Source organism: Pongo pygmaeus, chromosome 20, assembly GCF_028885625.2.
Source record: "Pongo pygmaeus isolate AG05252 chromosome 20, NHGRI_mPonPyg2-v2.0_pri, whole genome shotgun sequence".
Taxonomy (NCBI): domain Eukaryota; kingdom Metazoa; phylum Chordata; class Mammalia; order Primates; family Hominidae; genus Pongo; species Pongo pygmaeus.
The window spans coordinates 228,710-237,805 of NC_072393.2; positions in this window are offsets into that span (position 1 = coordinate 228,710).

The window sequence follows — 9,096 nt, forward strand, 5'->3', positions numbered from 1 at the left end:
GAACCTCCTACTTTTTTTTTTTTTTTTTGAGACAATATGTTGCTCTATCACCCAGGCCGGAGAGTGCAGTGGTGCAATCATAGCTCACTGCAGCCTCCAACTTCTGGGCTGAAGTGATCTTCCCACTTCAGCCTCTGGAGTAGCTAGGACTATAGGCATGTGTCACCATCCCTGGCTAATTTCTTTTTTGTGTGTGGAGATGGGATCTTGCTATGTTGCCCAGGCTGGTCTTTAACTCCTGGCCTCAAGCAATCCCCCACCTTAGTCTCCCAAAGCACTGGGTTTACAGGCATGAACCACCATGCTTGGCCATTTTTAAATTTTCTAGTAGTTGTATCAAAAAAAGAAAAACACACGAAATTAATTTTAATAATATATCTTATTAACCCCCTGATCCAAAATAATATCATTTCTGCATACGAACATTCCAGGTGAGATATTTCACACTCTTCTTTCCATGCTGTCCTCCCAGCCTGGCATGTTTTGCACTCTCTGCCTCAGTGTGGAGCGTCCACGGTTCCAGTGCTCCAGCGTCACCTGTGGCCTGTGGACGCTGTGTCGGGCAGCACGGGTCTAGAGAGTGGAGCCTAGGACTGATCCCTTGGGCCAATGGTGCTCAGCCATGGGTGTTGCTGCCCCCAGGGGACACTTGGCTATGTCTGGAGACATTCTTGGCTGCCAGGACCAGGGGTGCTAATGGCATCTAGTGGCTGGAGACCTACAATGCTTCCTCCCAAGAGAAGACCCTCAAATGCCAATGGTGTCAAGATGGAGAAATGCTGCCTTAGTGGATGGGCACTTATTAATCGCCTACTGCATACAGGGTGAGATCGGCAGGGCGTCCTTGGCATACAGCAGATTACACTAGTGCAGAACGGCTCTGCTGCCAGCTCTGTGCTCACAGGCGCCACCCCACGAGCTGTTCCATGACTATCACCATGGACAGAGGTGGAGGTCGCAAAGCCAGCAGGAGTGTGGACCCAGGACTCAAGTCCAGAATGTTCTTGGCCCCTGCACTGTCCTGCCCACCCACACCTGCCAGTCTCAATGTCACCCACCCTGGCCGCCATCATACGACTGCCCCAGCCCCGCCCCTCGACGGGCGCCGAGGCTATCCCCACTTTTCCGCCTTTACAATTTCCTGCAGTGAATTTCCCAGGCAGACCTCCTCCGCCCATGAACCAGGGTTTCTGGATTAGACACTGTGTGATCCCTGATGAGTCACTGCACTGCTGTGCATGTGTTTCCTCCTCTGAAAAACGGGCATATGTCAGCCTGACTCCACGGGGTCACTCTGCAGACAAGAGCATCTGGCCCCTTATCATTCAAACATCCTCTTCCAGCCTTCCCTCACTCCAGCAAATGGTACCTCCAGACTCATGCTGACTTGGATCCAAACCCCTGGGGCCGCTTCCTGGATCCAAAGCCCACCCAGCAGCTGACCGCTGCTCTCCACCCCACAGCCACGGCCCAGTCCAGGGCCCCGTCCTCCCCCCACACCCACCCCCACCTCCTCAGGGATCCCCGGGACGCCTCTCCTAGCCCCAAAAGGCCACTCTATGTCAGCCAGAGCCAGCTCTTCAGACATGACCATGGGGAGCCCTACAGATACCCATCCTGGCTGCCACTGTGTCTAGCACAGGCTCCTCCCCGATAGACCTCCACCTGCCTGAGTCCCCTCACCACTCCCCCAGGCACGCAGGCTCACCCTCGTTGCAGTGACACGGAGCTATGAGATCATGGTGGGCTGAAATCAACAGACCAGGGGTTCCCAACCCAGGTGACTGCCCCCAGGGGACGCTGGGCAGTGTCCAAGGACACCTGTGGTCGTCACGACTTGGGGAGCTCCTGGCATGGAGTGAGTGGGGGCAGGGATACCGCTAGGCACCCTGCAGTGGCCAGGACCACCCCACCTGGGATGTCCACAGGGCCTGCGGAAGATCCTGCAGTACAGAGCCATCGGCTGTTCCTCTCACGGCTCCCCGGAAGCTCTGGGATCAATCACCCCCATGGGGCCGGGTTCCTCCGACGACCTGCTGTTTCTGTGTCCCTGGCACACGGCACAGTAAGAAAGGGGGAGGCCAGGTGTTTGTGGGTGCTGCCGCCGGCCCGTCCAGGGTCAGCTCATGCTCCCAGCCTCCGCAATCTGCCACTCCCCACTTCCCTGAGGCTGCTTACTGCTGTCCTTTGTCCGGCGGCCAGCCCCGACTCAGACTCACGCGCCCTGCCGCTGCCTGCCCCTTTGTTCCTGGGAGACTCTAACAAGGAAGGCTTGTTCTTCCCGTGAGGACACAGAGAACCTGCCAGCTCCCCTCCATCCTCATCCAGAGAGAGCCCGCTGTCCCCATGGGACAGTGAGGACAGGACCAGCTCTCAGGCTCTGCTGGGCAACCAGCCCATGCCTGGCAAGTCCTCATGTTACAGACGAGGACACCGAAGCTCAGAGGAAGGAAGGGCTTGTATTCCGAGGATTTGGGGGGCTGGAGAGGGGTCCTAGTGGGCTCTGCTGTAGCCAGCAAGGGCCTACACGCCCAGGTCATTCCTGCCCTCTCTGGCTGCGTTGGTCCCTCCGGACTCAGCCTCTGCACTCACCGTACATTCTGCCTGGTACACCCGGTCCAACTCCCTTCCCCTCCGGGAAGGCCTTGCTCAAATCTCTCCATCTCCAGGATCTTCCTTGGACCACTGATTGATTGATTGATTGATTGTTGTTGTGTTTTGTTGTTTTTTGAGATGGAGTCTTGCTCTGTCACCCAAGCTGGAGGGTAGTGGCGTGATCTTGGCTCACTGCAACCTCCGCCTCGTGGGTTCAGGCAATTCTCCTGCCTCAGCCTCCCGAGTAGCTGGGACTACAGGCGCCCGCCACCACACCCAGCTAATTTTTGTATTTTTTAATAGAGATGGGGCCGGGCGCGGTGGCTCACGCCTGTAATCCCAGCACTTTGGGAGGCCGAGGCAGGCAGATCACGAGGTCAAGAGATCGAGACCATCCTGGCTAACACGGTGAAACCCCGTCTCTACTAAAAATACAAAAAAATAGCCAGGCGTGGTGGTGGGCGCCTGTAGTCCCAGCTACACGGGAGGCTGAAGCAGGTGAATGATGTGAACCCGGGAGGCAGAGCTTGCAGTGAGCCGAGATCGCACCACTGCACTCCAGCCTGGGCGACAGAGCAAGACCCCATCTCAAAAAAAGAAAAGAAAAGAAATAGAGATGGGATTTCACCATGTTGGCCAGGCTGGTCTCAAACTCCTGACCTCAAGTGATCTGTCCGCCTCAGCCTCCCAAAGTGCTGGGATTACAGGCGTGAGCCGCCATGCCCGGCCTATCAGGACCACAGATTTGATACTGCAACCTGCCTATCGTCATGCTGCCTGCCCCCTTCCCTGCCTTTTCCTTCTTCCCAGAAGCACTTTCCACACCTCACCTATTGCAGCGGCAGCTGGAGCTGATCATGCCAGCTCCTGAGCCCACCGTGAAGTTCGCAGCGATCTGTCAGCTGGTTGGCTCACGTTGGCAGCCACGATGGGCGTATTTACAACACGGGGGCGGCGTGCACTGCAAGTGAGGGCCTTTTGCCTTGGAGAGCCAGCTGTTCAACATTTCTCCACAATGCACTGCCTCGGTATTATATCCGGGGTTTATGGCATAACTAGCCCGGCTCATGGTCTCACTTCCCTGCTGCTCACTAGAATGTAAGCTCCTTCGGACTGAGGTCAGCCCACCTTGCACTCTGCTGTCTCCTTGGCACTTAAAACAACGCTTGGCATACAGCAGGCACTCAATAAAGATGTGCTGGCCGGGCTCATGACGTGTGCCTGTGGTCCCAACACTTTGGGAGGCCGAGGCGGGAGGATCGCTTGAGCTCCGGAGGCGGAGGTTGCAGTGAGTGGAGATCGTGCCACTGCTCTCCAGCCTGGGCCACACAGTGAGACCCTGTGTCAAAATAATAACAAGCATGAGGCAGGGGGATCAGCTGAGGTCAGGAGTTCGAGACCAGCCTGGCCAACATGGTGAAACTCTACTAAGGGAGGACACCACCCCTCATATTGTCTTATGCCCAATTTCTGCCTCCAAAGAAAGAAGTAAAAACTAAAAGGCAGAAATGAAATCCACAGGCAGGCAGCCCGGCACCATGCCCTGGGACTGGTAGTTAAAGATCGACCCCTGACCTAACCGGTTATGTTATCTACAGATTCCAGACATTGTAAAGAAAAGCACTGTGAAAATCCCTGTCCTGTTCTGTTCTGATCTGATTACCGGTGGATGCAGCCCCCAGTCACATACCTCCTGCTTGCTCAATCCATCATGACCTCTCACACGCACCCCCCTAGAGCTGTGAGCCCTTAAAACGGACAGGAATTGCTCACTCGGGGAGCTCGGCTCTTGAGACCAGAGTTTTGCCCATGGCCCCGGCAGAATAAACCCCTTCCTTCTTTAACTCGGTATCTGAGGTGTTTTGTCTGCGACTCTTCCTGCTACACTATCTCTACTAAAAATACAAAAAAAAAAGGCCGGGGGCGGTGGCTCACGCCTGTAATCCCAGCACTTTGGGAGGCCCTGGCTAACACGGTGACACCCCGTCTCTACTAAAAATACAAAAAATTAGCGGGGCGTGGTGGCGGGCGCCTGTAATCCCAGCTACTTGGGAGGCTGAGGCAGGAGAATCACTTGAACCCAGGAGGCGGAGGTTGCAGTGAGGCGAGATCGTGCCACTGCACTCCAGCCTGGGTGACAGAGCGAGACTCCGTTAATAAGTAAATCTGTGTGGAACTAACGAGCGCCCTCTTCCCTCGCGCTGCTGGGACTGACGTCCGGGCGCCCCCAACACAATCACGTCCTCCCGGTGACCCTGACCCCGCGGAGCGGGCCGGAAGCCCCGCAGCCCCTAATCCAGAATCCGCCTCCCGGAACCTGGATCCCCGACCCGGCCGTGCGGCCCCGACCCCCGCAGCGAGCCCAGCGCCGGGGAACAGGACCCGGCTTCCCAGTCTCCGCCCGGGAACGCGAGACGCCCGGGGACGCCAGGCTCCCTGGGAGAACGGCCAGGCGTCCCGGGACCAGCGCGCCGGGGGACTCGCGGCGGGGACGCCCCCTCGGCAGCCCCGTGCCAGGCCCTACGCAAGGGCAGCCGGGGCGCCCAGCAGCGGGAACGCGAGGAGACCGACCACGTGGCGCGACAGCCGCCCGCCCCGAGCCCACATCAGCCGCCGCGAACTCGGAGGACCGCGGGCCAAAGCGGCCCCGCCGGCGCGCAAAGCCTTGTGGGCCACACGCCCCGGCACCCTGCGTCTCGCGGCATGGCGGGAGTTGTGGTCCAGCTGCAGGGCTGCCGCGGGGGCTGCCGGGAGGTGTGGGCGGGGCGGGGGGGGCGCAGTGGCGCGGCCGGGGAGCCGCGCCAGCTAAAAAGGAGGGGGAGCGAGCGGCTGGTCCGCTGCAACCCGCGGGTCTAGAAGGTTGTCAGGAGGGACGGCGGCGCTTTGAGTGCTGAGCGCGACCCCGCCCGGGACCCCCTACCCTTGACCCACCCTCGCAGGCCGAGCCCCGACTCCCTACCCGCCCTCGCAGCCCGCGGCCCCGACCTCTGATCCGCCCTCGCAGCCCGACCCTGGAGCCCCCCACCCGCCCTCCCAGCCCGACCCCCGACCTGCCCTCGCAGCCAGCGGCCCCGACCTCTGACCCGCCCTCCCAGCCCGATCCTCGACCCCCGACCCGCCCTCCCAGCCCATGGCCCATCGGCCCGGCCGTGGACGCAGAGCCCCGGCCCCGTTCCCTGCCCGGACCCGCTCTCCGTCCTCCCTGCAGAGCCGAGGGCCTTGGCCCAGCCCTCATCCTCCCCGACCGTGCTCGATCCAGCCCGGGTGTCCTGCGCCCGAAACAGGCTCCCTGGGGTCGTCGGGCCTGGGGGTGACCGTGCCCGGCCCCTGCGCTCCCCTCTTACAGCCAGGCCCGTCCTCCCGTCCCCTCCGCCCGCGGTTTCCCACACCCGGGTCTCGACGCGCCTGGCACCGGCCCAGGCCATCCTCGGGTGGGGCCGGCAGCGTCCCTGGCCTCCTTCCAGCTCCAGGCCAGGATCTCCCCCTTCCCGGTCGTGAAAACCACAGATGGCCCCAGATGCCCGGTTAGGGTTAGTGCCTCCTGGGGGCGGGATTGCGGCCGGGGGAGAACCACCCTCTTAACCCCTCAGGAACCGCAGGGAGGGAGAGCGCGCTCGGGATGTCCAGCGCTCAGCGCGGGTTGGGTGGAGAATGGAGAGCTAGTCGTCCTCAGAGGCCGCCGGCCTGCAGGCGAGAACCCTCCCATCCAGGAGGCTGCGAGTCTGCCTGAACCCCGACCCAGGGCGAACACCCGCATTTGGCCCCTGGCCGGTGCTGAGAGGCCAGAGCGGCGTCCCCAGAAGCTGTGCGGGAGCCCCACGTCCGGCGGCCACGGTGGAAAGAAGAAAAGAAATGGATGGTAATAAGTAAAATAAATCATATGAAACATAAAACAAGGCCGGGCGCGGGGGCTCACGCCTGTAATCCCAGCACTGTGGGAGGCCGAGGCAGGTGGATCACCTGAGGTCAGGAGTTTGAGACCAGCCTGGCCGACATGGCAAAATCTCGTCTCTACTAAAAATACAAAAATTAGCCGGGCGTGGTGGCGTATGCCTGTGGTCCCACCTACTTGGAAGGCTGAGGCAGTAGACTCACTTGAACCTGTGAGGTGGAAGTTGCAGTGACCTGAGATCACACCACTGCACTCCAGCCTGGGCGACAAGAGCGAAACTGCAGCTCAAAACAACAACAACAACAACAAAACATAAAACAAAGATGCATCTTTATCTTATTTAATCCACTGTGTCCAAAATACTATCCTTTCGACTCATAAGCAATACTGAATACATGTTGAGATGCTGTACACTCTGTTCACGCTGAGCGTTCAGAGCCCAGTGTGTATTTTGCACATTTGTGTCCATTTCCTAATTCTCACAGGAAATATTTCATCTGCACTTCAGGCCACTAAAGTTCTAGTTGGAAAAGTAGCTTCACAAACCCTAGCTGTTCCACACGTTTTCCAATAGCTGCATCCGTTTCTAAGTTGACATTCACATTAGAAAGGAGGCTTCAGGGCCGGGCGCGGTGGCTGACACCTGTAATCCCAGCACTTTGGGAGGCCAAGGCCGGCAGATCACTTGAGGTGGAGAGTTCGAGAGCAGCCTGACCAACATGGGGAAACCCCGTCTCTATTAAAAATACAAAAATTGGCCAGGTGCGGTGACTCACGCCTGTAATCCCAGCACCTTGGGAGGCCGAGGCGGGCGGATTACCTGAGGTCAGGAGTTTGAGACTAGCCTGACCAATATGGTGAAACCCTGTCTCTAATAAAAATACAAAAGTTAGCCGGGCGTGGTGGCAGGCGCCTGTAGTCCCAGCTACTCCGGAGGCTGAGACAGAATTGCTTAAACCCGGGAGGCGGAGGTTGCAGTGAGCTGAGATCGTGCCACTGCACTCCAGCCTAGGCGACAGAGTAAGACTCCGTCTCAAAAAAAAAAAAAAAGTCTACAAATACAAAAATTATCTGAGCATGGTGGCACGTGCCTATAATCCCAGCTACTCAGGAGGCTGAGGCGGGAGAATCGCTTGAACCCAGGAGGCAGCGGTTGCAATGAGCCAAGATCTCAGCACTGCAATGAGCCAAGATCTCAGCACTGCACTCCAGCCTGGGCGACAGAGTGAGACTCCGTCTCAAAAAAAAAGAGGGCTTTTAAAGAAACAGTTTAGTGCCTTTTATGGTGTTTGCGACGTCGTGCACACACCAGCTCTCTAGTCTCAAACCCGGCGAGGGCGCTTCATAGACAATTTCAGTCTCTCGACACGACGCCGTGTGGCTTGTGCCCTTCTAGCCTCCTAGCCCCTCGGGAGAGGCCTGTGCGGCTCCTGGCTGGGCCCCCGTCTTCAAAGCAGCTTTTGAGAGGCCCTTTGACCCGTGAAACAGGGCCGTGGAAGCTGAGGTGAGCCTGGAGATGCCCCCGGGAGCACCGAGGCGTCAGAGCAGCTGACGAGGGCACCAAGCCTCGCCTCTCCCGGGGGCAGAGCCAGCCCCAAGCCCCGCCTCTCCCCTGGGCGGAGCCAGCCCCAAGCCCCGCCTCTCCCCTGGGCAGAGCCAGCCCCAAGCCCCAGCTCTCACCATAGTGTGCCTCCTGCCCCATGGACCCCCATCCCCCCAGACCCCTTCTGATTAGCTCAGGTGGGGCTGCTGTGGAGACCACACCAGCATCATCGCCTGAGGCTCCATGTCCAATTTCCCCGGGGACTGCTGGGGACAGAGCACTGCCCCAGGCCCTCACCAGGCGGTCACTGACCCCAGGGAGGCCTGTCAGCCCTGCCCAGGCTCAGCGACGTGGTCAGCTCGGCCAGCCTGCGGGGAGAGGCTCGATTCGGACAAGGGTTCCTTCAGGGACCTGTGCCAGGTGGGCCACGAAGATCCTTCCTTCCTCCTTTTTTTTTTTTTTTTTTGAGACAGTCTTGCTCTGTCGCCCAGGCTGGAGTACAGTGAGTGGCATGGTCTCGGCTCACTGCAAGCTCCGCCTCCCGGGTTCACACCATTCTCCTGCCTCAGCCTCCCCAGTAGCTGGGACTCCAGGCGCCCGCCACGCCCAGCTAATCTTTTTTGTATTTTTAGTAGGGATGGGGTTTCACCGTGTTAGCCAGGATGGTCTCAATCTCCTGACCTCGTGATCCACCCGCCTCGGCCTCCCAAAGTGCTGGGATTACAGGCGTGAGCCACCGCACCTGGTCAATCCTTCCTCCTTAAACCTGATGCAGAAGCCAGACCCACCCCCAGCGTGGGCTTCATGGCTACAACTCCACACGTACACACGCATGCACATGGCTACTTATTGAACCCCCTCCTGCAGCCTCCATCAGTCTCATTCCTCCCCCACTCTCCTTGAGACTCTCAGGTCTGGGGTCCTTGGACTGGGTTCAAGCCTTGCCCAACAAGGAGGCCCTGCCGTGACGGAGGTCCTCACTCCAAAGAAAAAGCCATGAGGACCCCAAAACTGACTGACCAGGGGGTGGGAGCCAGGACAACTGGCCCAGCTGGGTCAAGAAGAG